Consider the following 16,163-nt stretch of genomic DNA (forward strand, 5'->3'; position numbering starts at 1 on the left):
TCAGTTCTGGTACCTCTCAGGTGGGCACCATTGCCATTACGGTGGTAGCTTGCTTCTCAAACACCTTGGTACTCAAACAACTTTGAACCCAAACACCGCAAACCCGCAAGTAAGTGTTCCGTTTTGCGAACTTTTTTCGGAAGCCGAACATGCTCTGTTTTGAGTGTTACGCTTCCATTTTGAATGTTACGCTTCCGATTTGACTGCTACACTGGGGTCTGTCTGTTTTTGCTATTTATTTTGCATTTTTGTTTTTCTGGCTTTTGTGTTGCTTTTGTGACTGTGTGGAACCAAGTTCAGCTACTGATTGATTGATTGTGTGACTGCAGTACATTGTTTACTGTTTATTTTCTGGACCAGTGGTCTAGTTAGATAGTAAAATTCATGCTAAATTGCTGTTTTGGGGGTTGTTTTTAAAAGTCTGGAATGGATGAATCCATTTTGCTTTACTATCTATGGGAAAGCGCGCCTTGGTTTTGGAATGCTTTGGTTTTGGAAAGGACTTCTGGGACAGATTAAGTTTGAGAACCAAGGTACCACTGTATAAGAGAACCAAGGAAGGCATTCATGGTGAGTTCAGGCACCTCTTTTTCTAGAAAAATAGCACTGCTTGCAGGTAAGTAGGTACACGGTGGCAGTCTGCAAGACACCCTTTGTGAATAAGGAGCCACACAATATTTCTGCTACAGGTCAGCAAATGAAATATTTTCAAGAAATCTGACAGTTTGCAAATAGTACCTTTCCCCCCTGTGCACACACATAATAGCCATAATAATGCTAATACCTGGCACTTAAACGGCACTTTACATCTCTAAAGTTCTGGAGAAAAAAATAGCTAATTTAACCCCAGCAGTCTCCTACGAGGCCAGTAAGTAAGTACAGTGTGCCATTCTCAAATGTGCTTTCTGACTTTCTCCTGTTCCCTTCCTAAGTGTACAGCTGAAATTACAAACAAGGTGAATAATGCATCTGTGTGGTAACCATGGTAATCAACTGTATTAACAACCTTAAATGACAACGTACCTACTAGGACTTCACAGAAGCAGACCAACCCTTGAATGCGACTGGAGGGTTTTTGCCTTTCAGCCTGATCACAGACACGTCCCTGGGAAGCAAGTCCCATTGAGTTAATGGAAGCTGATGTCGCCTAAGTGTTCTTTGGGTTGCGGTCCTAAGGTACACTTGGGGAGGCTTGAGCACTTGTCATTCAGAATTAAGGCAACTCACTGGGAGAAAAGATCTAAAAAAATCCCAGCCTCTAATAACTTCGTTTCTCCCTTCCCACCCCCATTTATCTTGGCCCAGGTTTCCTTGCTTGCCAGCCTTTATGCTTCTGCTCTTTTCATTCTGCAGGTTTGTTTGTTTATTTGTACTCTAAGGATTTGGGGCAATGGGAAGGTGTCTTCATTATTCACATTTAGGTGCCAGGCAAAAACCGTTCCTTTTTAACCAGGCCTTTGGTTGATTTGAATGACATCCTATGCCCTTTTAAAATGTGGGCGGGCGGGCGGGGTTATTCGGTCGTTACTTTTATTTTGAGTATATATTTTGTGGTTTTATATTTTGATTTTGTTCTGTGAACCACCCTGAGACCTCCAGGTATAGGGTGCTTTATAAATAATAATAATAATAATAATAATAATAATAATAATAATAATAATAAATAAATAAATAAATAAATAAATAAATGTGAAAAATGTGATGCTACATGGTGGTAAAGCTGTCAGATGAAGCTCTTATTAGACCTGAGTGATGCATCTCACATGATACAGCTCATATTTGCCTTGTACTCCCTCGGGTTACTGATGGACAAGGCCGGACCAATAAATTTTTTGCTCTCTGAGGGAAAAAGTGAGATGACGCTACACCAGTTCAAGGTCCAGAAACCAATTGTACCAGTAGGAGTTGTTAGGAGATGCCTATTTCCCTCAAGAGTAGTTTAATACTCAATCCCTCATCCCATGGAAGTCTGGGAATTGTAGCTCTAAAGGGAATAGGAGTCCCCTCAGCACCCTTAACAAACAAGAGCTCCCACAATGCTTTGTTTATTCATTCATTCATTCATTCATTCATTTATTCAACTTCTATACCCAGAAGTCTCAGGTCAGTTCACAACAAGACCATAACATACAAAATCAAACCAAAAGCAGTAAACCACCCCGCGCTGTGGTCTAAACCACTGAGACTAGGGCTTGCTGATCGGAAGGTCGGTGGTTTGAATCCCTGCAATGGGGTAAGCTCCTGTTGCTCAGTCCCAGCTCCTGCCACCCTAGCAGAAAGCATGTCAAAGTGCAAGTAGATAAATAGGTACCACTGTGGCGGGAAGGTAAACGGTGTTTCCATGCACTGCTCTGGTTTCACCAGTAGTGGCTTTGTTGTGCTGGCCACATGACCCGGAAAAACTGTCTGCGGACAAACGTCAGCTCCCTCGGCCAGTAAAGCAAGATGAGTGCCGCAACCCCATAGTCGTTTGTGACTGGACTTAACTGTCGGGGTCCGTTACCTTTACCTTTAAAGGGGTATAGGATGTCAATCAGGTCAACCAAAGGCCTGGTTAAATAGGAATGTTTTTGCCTGGTGCCTAAAGGTGTATAATGAAGGCACCAGGCGAACTTCCCTGGGGAAAGCATTCCACAGACAGGGAGCCACTGCAGAGAAGGCCCACTAAAATGTGAGAAGTGGGACTCACAGTACTCTCCTGATCTACATCCCTAGAATGGTTTGGGCATTCAGGACTCAAACCTCAAAATGAATTCACTTTCCTGGCATTTTATAATGGGTATCCTGTGAAGAGAGTGCTTGAATACTGTAGCCAGAATACCACCCTCCGAATATTATGACAATTCTCATCATCTCATTGAAAGAGATGGGTTTGCTTAGTGTGGAGAAGGGTGGTTTAAAAGGGAAACATCTAATACCAAATACTAATATTACTATAGAAGAAGCATTAGCATGCTGAAGGGTTTTGTACCTTGGCTGTCCTTTGAAAGATGGACCCTGGGAGGCAGGAAGGGGAGGGAGACAGAGGGCATTCTTAATGCTCCCATGGCGAGTTACCAAGTGACTCTTTTGTTGCTAGCCTAAAAAGAACGCCCTTTTGCAAGGCGTGATATGTTGTTACTTTTCCTTTTCCTAAAGTGTAAGCAGAATCCACAGTCACTTCCCTTCACTGTTACAAAACAGTGGGTGGAGTCATTAAAATGCCCAGAAGGGCTGGCTGAAGCATTTAAATCATTCCTGATCTTAATCTTTTAAATGCTCCCTAAGACTGCCATGGAGCATTACCAGCACAGAATGCAGATGCTGATGAGAAAGTCTACTGACATCTCCATCCACTTTCTCTCTCACTCCCTGAATGATCAAACCAAAGGAGATCGCTATGCCTCTAGAGCCCTAGCGACCAAGGAGCCAGCAGAGGGAGGTGTCACAATGAAGGGCGTGTCACAAGGACCTCCGCAACCTAGCAACCACCAGCACTCAACTGACACTACTCTTAACTGACACTACTAAGTTTGCTTATATGGTTTTTAATCCACATTCAGGCAAACTTCCCTGGGGAGAGCATTCCATAGACGGGGAGGCACTGCAGAGCAGGCCCCTTCTTGTGTTGCCACCCTCCAGATCTCTTGAGGAGGAGGCACATGAAGGAGAGCCTCAGAAGATAATCTCAGGGACCAGGTAGGTTCATATGAGAAGAGGCGGTTCTTGAGGTATTGCGATCCTGAGCCGTTCTTTTGGGGAAGCCATCATTTATTGTGATATCATAGTGCTATAAATGTATGGTGTGAATGTGGCCTGTCTCATATGGCAAAAGTCATTTTCAACCTTCACTGAAAGCTTTCTGTTCTGTCACTTTTACAATTCCTTATTGAGCATAGCAGTGGGACTGCTGATGAATACAGTGGTACCTCAGGTTGCAAACACTTCAGGTTACAGACTCCGCTAACCCGGAAGTATTACCTCGGGTTAAGAACTTTACCTCAGGATGAGAACAGAAATCGCATGGCGGTGGTGCGGCAGCAGTGGAAGGCCCCATGAGTTAAAGTGGTACCTCAGGTTAAGAACAATTTCAGGTTAAGAACGGACCTCTGGGATGAATTAAGTTCTTAACCAGAGGTACCACTGTAGTCTAAAATTTCCTCCCTTAAATAGCCACTTTTAAATGTCCCTTAGTTTCAGTTTCTGTGCAGGAGTGTCTGATGTTGATGATTTCACACACAGAGAGAGGGGGGTTAATGTATAAAAAATGAAATTTGATTAACTTGGAACACATTTCCCTCCTACCGTCCCACTGCCAGGAATAGAAAATTCACAATAATGAAGAATTGAGGAAAGCTAGTCAAGGGGCAATTAACGGGGCAATGCATCATAATCTGGCTGCTGTGAGCAAGTGAAAACAATAAAAGGGCAGCATTTAGAAGCAGAAAATGTTTATTTAAGAGCTAGTAGTGGCCAGTATGGTAGGTCACAGCCACCCTCCCAACACTGGCATTGGAGCTTACCTGGGCTTCAGCTGTTCCATTTTTCTCTTTCCTCCTCTGTTTTCTTGGACCACATGGAAAGTGACACAGATTAGAATTACAGTGTTTCTTCATCTCCAATGTATAAACAGCCTTTGCTGTTTTTGTACATATTAACTTAAGCAAGAAGGGTGTCTACACCTTTGGACTATTGCAATGGCAATTAGCCACTCATATTTGGAAGGAAAGGTTCATTGTCAGCATTGTGGTTTTTTCTTTTCTTTTTGGAAGTCCCTAGTACCAGCATTCTTCTGTCATCATGACCTTAGTCTTTATCACTTAATTGGAGACGTTCTACTACAGCCGACTGTTCCTAGACAACATCTCATTAATTCAGGCAACTAGTTACAACATCTGGTAAAGGCTGTCTCATCTTTGAGTGGAATTATTTTTCTTCCTCTAAATGGCTTTTTTCACGTAGGAATGACTAAAAGCAAACTTCAGTCCACTGGCAATAGGTGCCCAACCTTTTTGATTTCCTAACATTAACATTATCACCTGCTGATCATGAGAAATGGGATTTTACACGAACAGTGATGAACTCTAACCTTCACTTATTGGCATCTATTTGGCATCCCAAAGAGTGGTTGAGTTAACCTGTGAGGAAGTGATGAGTTAGGAGCACCAACTCAGACAATCATTTCAGTAACATTTAAAAAGAGAGCACACAATCACTAATATCTATATGAAACAAAAAAGGGATCCATTACCACAGCTTCCGTTAAAAATATGTGCACATAGGTGTTCATTTTCCAGCCAATGAAGAGTCACTCCAGGGTCATTCATTTGAATATGGCCAATAGCAGCCATTCCCTCAAAGCATTTACCACCTGGTATGATGGGACAAAAGACAATAGCATGACAATGAAAAGTATTGGTCATATACCACTTTAAATGAGCCACCATGTAGATATTTCTCTTATTTGATCATTAAAGTATGTCCAGAATAGATGTTATTTTTATCTGTGCTTAAAAATTGTACACTAAATATGTTTGCTTATATACTGTTTCAACTCCAGTTGAATCTATCTATCTGGTTGTCTGTCTGTCCATCTAAATGTATAAAAAGTGCTTAAATATACAGTGGTACCTCAGGTTACATACGCTTCAGGTTACATATGCTTCAGGTTACACACTCTGCTAACCCAGAAATAGTGCTTCAGGTTAAGAACTTTGCTTCAGGATGAGAACAGAAATCGGGCTCCGGCAGCGCGGCGGCAGCAGGAATGCCCCATTAGCTAAAGTGGTGCTTCAGGTTAAGAACAGTTTCAGGTTAAGAATGGACCTCTGGAACGAATTAAGTACTTAAGGTACCACTGTTATTTATATAAAATATGTAAGTATTTAAAACCAGGATAATTAGAAATAGTGCAAATATTAGATAGATAGATAGATAGATAGATAGATAGATAGATAGTATTTTATTAATTTGCAGTAAAATAATATAAATTCCAACAAAACCTGCAGAATGTTACAATGTTTTAGACAACGTAGTCTGCATTGTTCCACATGGAAAACCTGAAATCTTAGGAAAGATCAAACAAAACCCAAGTGCTTCTTAAAATACAGAAGTACTGTTCATTCAGTGCTATGTAGGTCTATTTTGTGACAGACAACAGGAAAATGTTTCTCCCTCTTGTGGCCAAAATCATAAAGAGAAGACATGACCTTTTCCCCTAATGGTATGGTAAAAAAAAAGCAAAGGACCCCTGGACAGTTAAGTCCAGTCAAAGATGACTATGGGGTTTTGGTGCTCATCTCGCTTTCAGGCCAAGGGAGACGGCGTTTGTCCACAGACAGCTTTCCAGGTCATGTGGCCAGCATGACTAAACCGCTTCTGGCATAATGGGACACCGTGAAGGAAACCAGAGCACACAGAAATGCCATTTACCTTCCCTCCACAGTGGTACCTATTTATGTACTTGCACTGGCGTGCTTTCAAATTGCTAGGTTGGCAAGAGCTGGGACAGAGCAATGGGAGCTCACCTTGTTGCGGGGATTCAAACCGCCAACCTTCCAATCGGAAAGCCCAAGAAGCTCAGTGGTTTAGACCACAGCGATAGCTGCATTCCCTAATGGTATGTTCCATTTGACAAGATGGCTGGCAAATTCCAAATCACCCTCCTCCATCCCAGCTCACCTCTTATAATTAAGTGATGCTCATTTCCTCAGCTGATGAGTCTTGGATATGGAGAACCACCTTCTTCTATGCTGTTTTGGTTAGTGATAGGTGTTGGTTACGTTGTTCTCGTTAATGTTTTTGTGAACTGCTTTGCATACCATATTTATGCTTACATTTACACTTGCTGCGGGTGCTGGTGCCTGCAAATAAGGCAAGCCACGTATTTTAGAAATTATAATTCAATCAAGTTCCTAATCTACTCCCCCAAACATCCCAAAAAATTCCCCCGTCTCCATGCTTCTATAGAAAAACATCAATGGTCTGTTCCAGCTGCTAAATTAAACAATACAATATTCTTTTTTGTATGCATGCAGGTGACTTTGATTAGGTTATTTTATTTTACCTTTTTAGCGTAGTCCATGATTCAGATAGGGCTGTGTGCATAGGAGAGCCTAAGTTACCAAAGCCGAGGAAAAGGATTAGCAATTGTGGCATGAAAGGAAATGAAAGTATCAAGGGAAGCTAATAGACGTAGCATTCAAACAAAAACAAGCACCAAAGAGAGGATCTGAGGAGCACTAAGTGAACATGCCTTGATTCCTCTGACTTTTACATTCCAAAATGCAAATACACGTAATTGTTTGCAAAAAGGAAAAAAGAAAACAACAATGGTTGTGCCCAGAATGAAACAAAAAGAGAGAGAGAGAAAATGGAGATCACATGAATGAAACATCAAATGGGAATGTAAATAGTTTCAAACAGAATGTATTCTTTCTCTGTCGCAGTGTGTAGATTTGGTTTGATTTCATCTCTTAAGCCATGTGAGCTATAGCACCTTCCAGATGTTGTAGGACTACGATTCCCATCATCCTGGGCTATTGGCCATGCTCAGAAGCAGCTCACCATGTAGGGCAGAGCTGCTGCACTAGGCTGCCAGCAGGAGGGTTGCTGCTGCTTGCCAAGAGGGAGAAGTGGCACGGAAGTCAACATGGAGCAAATACACTGGTGAAGCCAATCCAACACTCTTTCTATTGTATTTGCACCATGCTGACCTCCCTATTGCCTCACACCTTCCCCCAGTGGCATAGCGGGGGGGGGTCACAGGGGTGGTCGCCCTGGGCACAAAAAATTTATGGGGTGCAAAATTTTAACAGCCGGTGTTGCCTCAATACAGCTGCACGCTTCTGTCACTGGGGTCTGTTGAAAGCGACTTCTCCATGCGAACCAGGAAGTGACATCTCCAGACGACAGAACAACTCTTTTTTTCTTATCTCTGTGGCGCTGCGATCTCCTGGGTGATGTGGACTCCGCTAAGCAGTTGAATGTGCATGCATACTCCATCCGTTTCCCTCTCTCCCACATGGCCCCGGGCACTGGCAACCCGTGCTACACCACTGCCTTCCCTTCTCCTTCCCAGTAAGTAACAGCAACCCACCTGCTGGGGAACTAGCATTAACAGCTGTGCCCCACCTGGCAAGCCACCTCTGGCTCTGATATATGGGGCCGGTGGGAGTCAGCATCCAAAAATGTCTGGAGGGCACGCTGTTGGCTCCCCCTGCCTTACAGTATAAACTTTTTCCCATGCAGCGTTAACACCTCAAGCTGCAGTGCAGATAAGGACATTAGCTTTCACTTTCAAAACTCTGCCCAAACTCCTGCCTGCCTGTGTTTAGAAACCTTGCCTTCTATTAAATTTAATCATTTCCCCCTGTGGCTTTAAATTGAGGGCATCTCCTGTTTAAATTCAATTACTTTCCCATTTAGATTCAATGCCGATAATAGTAATAATAATATTTTAACTTTGCATAAAAGTACCCTGATAAAAGTGAATGGGAAAAGTATGGCAGTGGAACAGAGTGGCTACTAAACAATGATATATGAATTTATTAATAAAAAGAGAAGCATTTATTGCAGCTTTTGTGAAGATTTAAGTCCTTCCTATTAATAAAGGGAGTGAACCGTTGCTCACCGGGGCAAGACGCACTGCAATGCAACATAGGTAAGGGGTCATTCTTTCCCCCCTGGAAATCAATTATATTCGCTTAATGCATGCTGTTCTATAAAATCAGTATATTATTGCTGTGGCTTATTTTATGGATTGCTGTTATAAGATTAATTCAGATTTCAATAGAGGGAGCAAAATACATCAAATATGTTTCCATTTTGAAGAAAAGGCTTAGCAGAGGGTGGGGTTTTCTGGGGGAAATGGGGCAGGATAACAAAAGTGCATGTCCAAAATATTCACTGTCTCTTTGTCTCTTTAAAAATTTCAAGGGGAATCCTTGGCCCCACCAGACTTTTTGGGGGGTGGGGAGGCTTGTGGATATTTACTGCAACCTGTAATAAACTCAGTTAATTTATGTGCATTAGAGATGGTTTTGTACTGAACCATCCACACATTATATTGCATTACTAATTGTTCTGCGGGAACACAGGTGGCGCTGTGGGTTAAACCACAGAGCCTTGGACTTGCCGATCAGAAGGTCGGCAGTTCAAATCCCTGCGACAGGGCGAGCTCCCGTTGCTCGGTCCCAGCTCCTGCCAACCTAGCAGTTCGAAAGCACAAAGTGCAAGTAGATAAATAGGTACTGCTCCAGTGGGAAGGTAAACAGCGTTTCCGTGCGCTGCTCTGGTTCGCCAGAAGCAGCTTAGTCATGCTGGCCACATGACCCGGAAGCTGTCTGCAGATAAACGCCAGCTCCTTCGGCCTATAGAGCGAGATGAGCGTGCAACCCCAGAGTCGTCTGCAACTGGACCTAATGGTCAGGGGTCCCTTTACCTTTACCTTTATAATTGTTTTGCAATGCTTCCTCAACTTCACCGCATTATTACTGTCTGATGGGGCGGTCTTTTGCACAGCAAAATTATAGCACACTGCTTGGATATACACACACACACACACACACACAGTGGTACCTCGGATTACAGACACTTCAGGTTACAGATGCTTCAGGTTACAGATGCTTCAGGTTGCAGACTCCGCTAACCCAGAGATAGTACCTTTGCTTCAGGATGAGAACAGAAATCATGCTCCGGTGGCGCAGCGGCAGTGGGAGGCCCCATTAGCTAAAGTGGTGCTTCAGGTTAAGAACAGTTTCAGGTTAAGAATGGACCTCCGGAACGAATTAAGTTCATAACCCGAGGTACCACTCTGTGTGTGTGTGTGTGTGTGTGTGTGTGTGTGTGTGTGTGCAAGCAGTATATAAATGTTCTAAATAAAATACAATTTTTAATAAGTGGGACAAAAAAAGAAGACTGGAACATTTCCATATGAAAAGTTTCAGGATTTCAGCAAGAAGCTACAGGGAATGCACTGGGCAGAAACTAAACAATATTTCTTTCCGAAAATTGTCACAGGCACTAACCACGTTGAAAGCCAGAGTTCATATACTGTAACCACCATCTCAACATCACCATGAGCAAAAATTGTCACGAAAGCACAATTTTTAAAAAGACATCTGTAAGGGCCCCTTATTTACAGAGGAACATAGCCTGGAAACAATTCATAACTTGGAAACAACAGCCTGTGGAAGGGTTAGAAACCTGTGGCCCTCCAGATGTTTCTGAACTACAGCTCCCATCAGCCCCAGTTAGCATAGTCAATGGTCAGGGGTGGTAGGTATATTAAACATATTAAGAATGCAAGTCGAATCCAATTAAATGTTTAAAGAATTCCAAATCACTTATGGCAGGGTTGCCATATTTCAAAAAATGAAAATCCAGACACAAAAGTTGTTGAGCTCCCACACACACACCTCTATTTTTCTTGGGGGGGGGGGGACACTGGCTACAAGCTGTGACAGGATTAGAGGATTAGAGAGCTATGCAAATCTGATTACTCAATACCATATTCATTTCCCCTGACATGTTGAAGACATGGATTGGATTAGATGGATCTATAGTCTGATCCAAGAGAGTAGTTCAAGGATTCTCTTCCATTCCCATTCTCGTGTTTTATTATAGCCAACCATCATATATAAATAGTTGAAATTATTTGAAATTATGCTGGTGACTAGGAAAAAGAGGTTTCCCTTTTTCATTTAAGGGATAACGTAATTTTCCGTAAGACAAAGGTGGTCACATTTTTTTTTTAGATCCATTTTTTTTATTAAAAACAACAACACCAGATTTTCTTTTGTTTCACAAATCAAGGCACTTACATGATTCATGTTTTCATAACAATACTCTTAGCTTTCTAATGCAACAGAGTTTGTTTTGGGTTTTTTTAAGCAAAGTTCTGTGTTGTGGTGGATGGTGTTGTGAGGCCACACCACTCATCTGACCTTTGCACAGCTGAGCTTACAGGGACATGGGAGGAGGAGGAGGGCAGTGACAGTGAGGTCAGCATGGTGCAAACACAATGGGAAGAGTGCCTAATGGTCTCTGTCAGAACATTTGCACCATATCAGGTTTGCTGCCACCTCACCACTCCTCTCTTTTTATTAAAAAAAACTTTTTAATTGAGATTTACTTTACATATAACATATAACACAAAACACCCAATACAATATGCCATTATACACTACAATATACTAAAATACATACCTATATAATATCAACACCATAATACAAAACTATACTGTACATACTGTACAATAAATACTGTTTACTTATATACCTACCCCACACAAACACACTCACAGTGATTTGACTTCCAACCCTTCTCATTGTACTGATTTATGTTTAATTGACCTAATCCTAAAGGCATTTATTTTTGAAAAATCTCTTCACTCAGTTATTTGCCACTCTAATTTCATTATCTTCTCTCCATTTTCTAGATTCATTCAATATCTGTCAGGAGATCTACTTTCTCCAAGTAGTTTTTAAGATCCAGGATATAGGAAAAACATCTTTATGAGTCAATGGGAATGGCTGTGGAAATGGGATATGAAATTGATGGCATGCTACAATCTAAGAGAAAACATAATGAAGATGCAGTACAGATTGTATCTGACCCTGGTCAGGTTGGCCAAAATGTATAAAAACTGCAGTGATGGATATTGAAGATGTAATAACGGGGCAGGCACCTTCTTACACATGTGGTGGGAGTGCAAAGAGATAGGAAGATTCTGGGACAGCATCTATAATGAACTTTAAAAATGTTTACATTTACATTTGGAAAAACCCCGAAATCTTTCCGAAATCAAGAAAATAGACCATTATTTATGTATGCAACTACGGCAGCAAGGATCTTAATTGCTCAAAGTTGGAAAAGTAACAGCGTCCCCACAAAAACAGACTGGTTAGCTAAAATGATTGAATACTTACATATTGCCAAAATAACAGGGAGAGTGTTAGAGGAAATACGGTACAAAAGGTTAATAAGGAATGGATTCTCTTTAAAGAATATCTTAAAACACCACTCCTCTCTGTCCCAGGATGCTGCAGTTACTTAGCCAGATGGACCTCAGGTGAGTAGTTCAGCCCCATCCTGCTGTCCACTGCTATAAGTCACATATAATATTTTTCAGCTTTAGCCTCAGATCAAATTCAGAATTCATCCAGCTTCTAAATTTGGAAGAACAGAGAGCTGTGTGGAAAAGCAGAATGGAGCTTGCAAACCACCTGTGGTCCATTGAACACATTTTGAGAACCTCTTTGGCATAAAAGTAACCATCTGAACATTAGGATATCAGCTTAATTCATTGCTCCTCTAGTGAATCCACAGCAATGCTTACAGGGCCTTTTAAGAACTTGTACTAATTTTTACTTGCATATTGCATTTCATAATAACAACCAGAACCTGACTTTCCAAGATGTGTTTTTAGGGCAATTACTACAATTCTCCGGTGGTCACTTTACATTAGATTTCAAGCCTTATAAAACAACATGAGGTGTGCTATAATCACTCTGAAATATACAGCCTTTCATTTCCTATTGCCTAATTACGGAGGGTATTTCACAGAAGAGATACAATTACAAGACTGGTGTTTTATATTATCTTTTACTAAACAGCAAAGAGGAAAAACCTCACATTCACAACAATATGAGCCAAGCCATTGCAAATGAATGCCTTTTATGAATCAGGAGGGGAACAAATGCCATATTGTTATAGATTTGAAGGGACACCCCCCAACCCTATAAATTAATAAATGGTAGGATTTTTATTATTTGGAGTATTGAAGGGAAGATTGGAGGCCAGTGGGAAAAGTACAGGCTAAGTTTCTTTCCAAGCTGGTGCCTCACCTGGGATAGAGGCATTAACATGAAGAATGGTGTTGATGGTCCATCTGAGAGGAATCTTGGGCCTGGGAAGACAGAGGCTGCCATGGTGATGGGGTGTGTGTTTGAGATGGCAGGAAAAGAGAGCCTTTAGGGCAAGGTGTGCTGGGAAGAAGGAGGGGAGAACAAAGGGACAGATCCATCTTGGGCAGGCTGGCTGAAGGCTGGCTAGTAGACGTGCCTTGCAATCCAGTGCTGCACTGCTGTGAGGAACAAGTCTCTCTTGATATGACCATGCTGTAAATTCTGGACTCCTTCCATGCAGACTGAAGGTGGAAATATGTGAATAAATCATATTTCTTAAAGCTACGGCAGTCTCCGCCGCGTCTTCAGCTCTCCAAAGGAATACAACTCCTGGGTGGTGCAACACAGTGCACTGCTCCCCCTTTCTCCCATTCTGAATTACAATTGTCCTTCAGACAAAGGACAGTGAATATTTGTCCATCACTTGGCTCTTAATCTCGCAATGGGTCTTTTGTTCTGTATTTCAGATTGCACGCCAGATGACGTTGCAGATTCAAAGCATCATGTGTTGAAGTAAATAAAAATGTGCAGTGAAATGCCATATTTTTCCATGTGTGAGACTGGGTTTTTTTTCCTAAAAAATAATGCCCAAACTTAAGGGGTGTCTTATACACAGATAGTGCCAAGGGTGGATTTTCTTAAATCTGAGTTCCCCAAAATAGGGGCGTCTTATAGATGGGAAAATACGGAGGGGGGGTGTAAGAATAAGGAAGAGGTGGTGTCCACACCCACTTTTAGCCACACCCACTGCTGACATGTGGCCACTAGAGAATTGGCCAAAGCTGAATCACCCCCTTCCTAGGCAAATACTGATCTGCCCATATCAGTATCATAGTTATAAGCTGCTGGTTTCCATCATTAACCTATTACCAAATTCTGGGGGGGGGGGTGTATTGTGAAAAGGGTGGAAATGCGGGCAGGTTGTGGGGGACATAGAGAGACAGAGAGAGACATCCAGACAGAGAGAGGGGAAATAAAATTTCTATATAGGGCATATAGGTAGGAGACTTTTTTTAAAAATAACTTTTTTTAGGCTTCTCCTTTAAGTTGGAAAGGTTGTGTGCTGTGTTTCAGCAATCAAGCTATATTCCTCAGAACAGTTATTGAAGAGAATATCTAAATCGGAATGGCGATTTATGCATAAGGGGCAATCCAGTCAGATGGGCAGGATACAATAAAATATAACAGCAGCAGCTACACAAGGAGTTTCTTTTTAGATAAAAGAGTAGCCAGCATGGTTCTTTCCAGATATCATTGGACTACACTTCCCATGCTCCATGCTGGCTGGTGCTGATGGGAGTTGGAGTCCAACAATCTCTGAAAGGCACCACTTTGACCATCTCTGTATTAGCAGAAAGCCTCGCTGTACATTCAAGACAAAGATCCTGACATGAGTGACAGAAGCATTTACCATCAGGTGTCCAGGGAATAACAGTACCGTCTTTTCAGATAGAAAATGTTACTTATGCACCAATGAATGCTGGGCAAGACTACTTTTCAAGAAGGGTGAGGAATGGCTTTTCCAAGGCAAGTTTTGCACTTCATTTTAGGTGATGGAGCCCTTTCTTTCTTTGTCTATCTGCTTTTGCTAGGGAGAGCACTCATGTAGCATTGTCAACGATGCAAGTCTCAAGTCAGCTAGGTAATTTAGATGCAAACACCACTTTAAAATATGCAGTAAAAAGAGTGAGAAAATGATTGTGCGTTACAGTTGTATTACAGTAGCACAGGGCCCCCTGCAGGGGTGTAGTCTTGAGAAGTACCTAATGATGCCAAGTTTTGATGTTGGCCCCGTATAGAATAACTGTTCGTCTTTCTTATAAATTATCATACTTAAAAGTATTCACGAAACTAAAGCTGCAGTCCTAGCCCCACTGAATTCAATAGAACTTACTTCTGAGTAGACATGGTCAGGATTGCAAATCAGAACCAGTGAAAGCCGTGAAGGTCCTGTGTGAGTGTCTGGAGGTGGTTGGAGGATGGATAGCGGCTAACAGATTGAGGTTGAATCCTGACAAGACAGAGGTACTGCTTTTGGGGGACAGAAGGCGGGCAGGTGTGGAAGACTCCCTGGTCCTGAATGGTGTAACTGCGCCCCTGAAGGACCAGGTGCACAGCCTGGGAGTCATTTTGGACTCACAGCTGTCCATGGAGGCGCAGTTCAATTATCTGTCCAGGGTAGCTGTTTACCAGCTCCACCTGGTACGCAGGCTGAGACCCTATCTGCCCGCGAACTGTCTTGCCAGAGTGGTGCATGCTTCTGGCGGTTCCCTCACTGCGAGAAGCCAAGTTACAGGGAACCAGGCAGTGGGCCTTCTCGGTAGTGGCACCCGCCCTGTGGAATGCACTCCCACCAGATGTCAAAGAGAACAACAACTACCAAACTTTTAGACGACATCTGAAGGCAGCCCTGTTTAGGGAAGCTTTTAATGTTTGATGCATTACTGTATTTTAATATTGTGTTGGAAGCTGCCCAAAGTGGCTGGGGAAACCCAGCCAGATGGGCAGGGTATAAATAATAAATTATTATTATATTATTATTATATTCCATCTGTTTTCTTTGTTCCTTCTCATGATAGAGCAGTGCCTATGAAATGCTGTCACTCAGCTCCCCACCAGAAGTTGCTTGGTACTCTCCTGCAGGAAAACCATACCTGAGGTCCGAAAATGAAGATGGGTGTTTACAAGAAAGCAATTTGGGGGAGGAATCACATAAGTAACGTGGTTTTTTTTTAATCCTTATAGAAAATGGTGTATTATTAGTTAAGTGAAAAGATAGTGCTATACCAGACACCATCTCTGAAGCAACTAAATTGGCAGAAAACCACTTTTTAGAGGAAATTGCTCAAGACATAAAAATACCGCTGTGCCTCCAAAAATACACAACAGCAGCAAAGTACAGAAATATTCTCCAGAAATATAATTGAATCTCATTTTCTGAACACTATGGCACATACTGGGATTCTGCCTCCGTGTAATGTTCTGTATACATTACATATAAACATCTACCACTCAATAGCTCAATTCTACTTGTATTTAAGGCTTTACTCGCTGTGAAGGACCAGCTTCTGCTACACAAAAGCTACTTTGGAGAGGGGGAGGAAAACTTTCCAAAGGAAGTTTCACATAAATGTATTTCCCACTACTGTGAATTTGCTCTTGATACAGCATCAATCACAACCACCTCCTGAGTAAAATGCACAGGTACCAGAGAGTCCAGATCATCATGTTGCTGGAGGCATCTAAGCTGACAGTTTAAATGTAAGTAAAGAAGC

This window comes from Podarcis gaigeae, assembly GCF_964106915.1.
Source record: "Podarcis gaigeae genome assembly, chromosome: 3".
NCBI lineage: Eukaryota > Metazoa > Chordata > Lepidosauria > Squamata > Lacertidae > Podarcis > Podarcis gaigeae.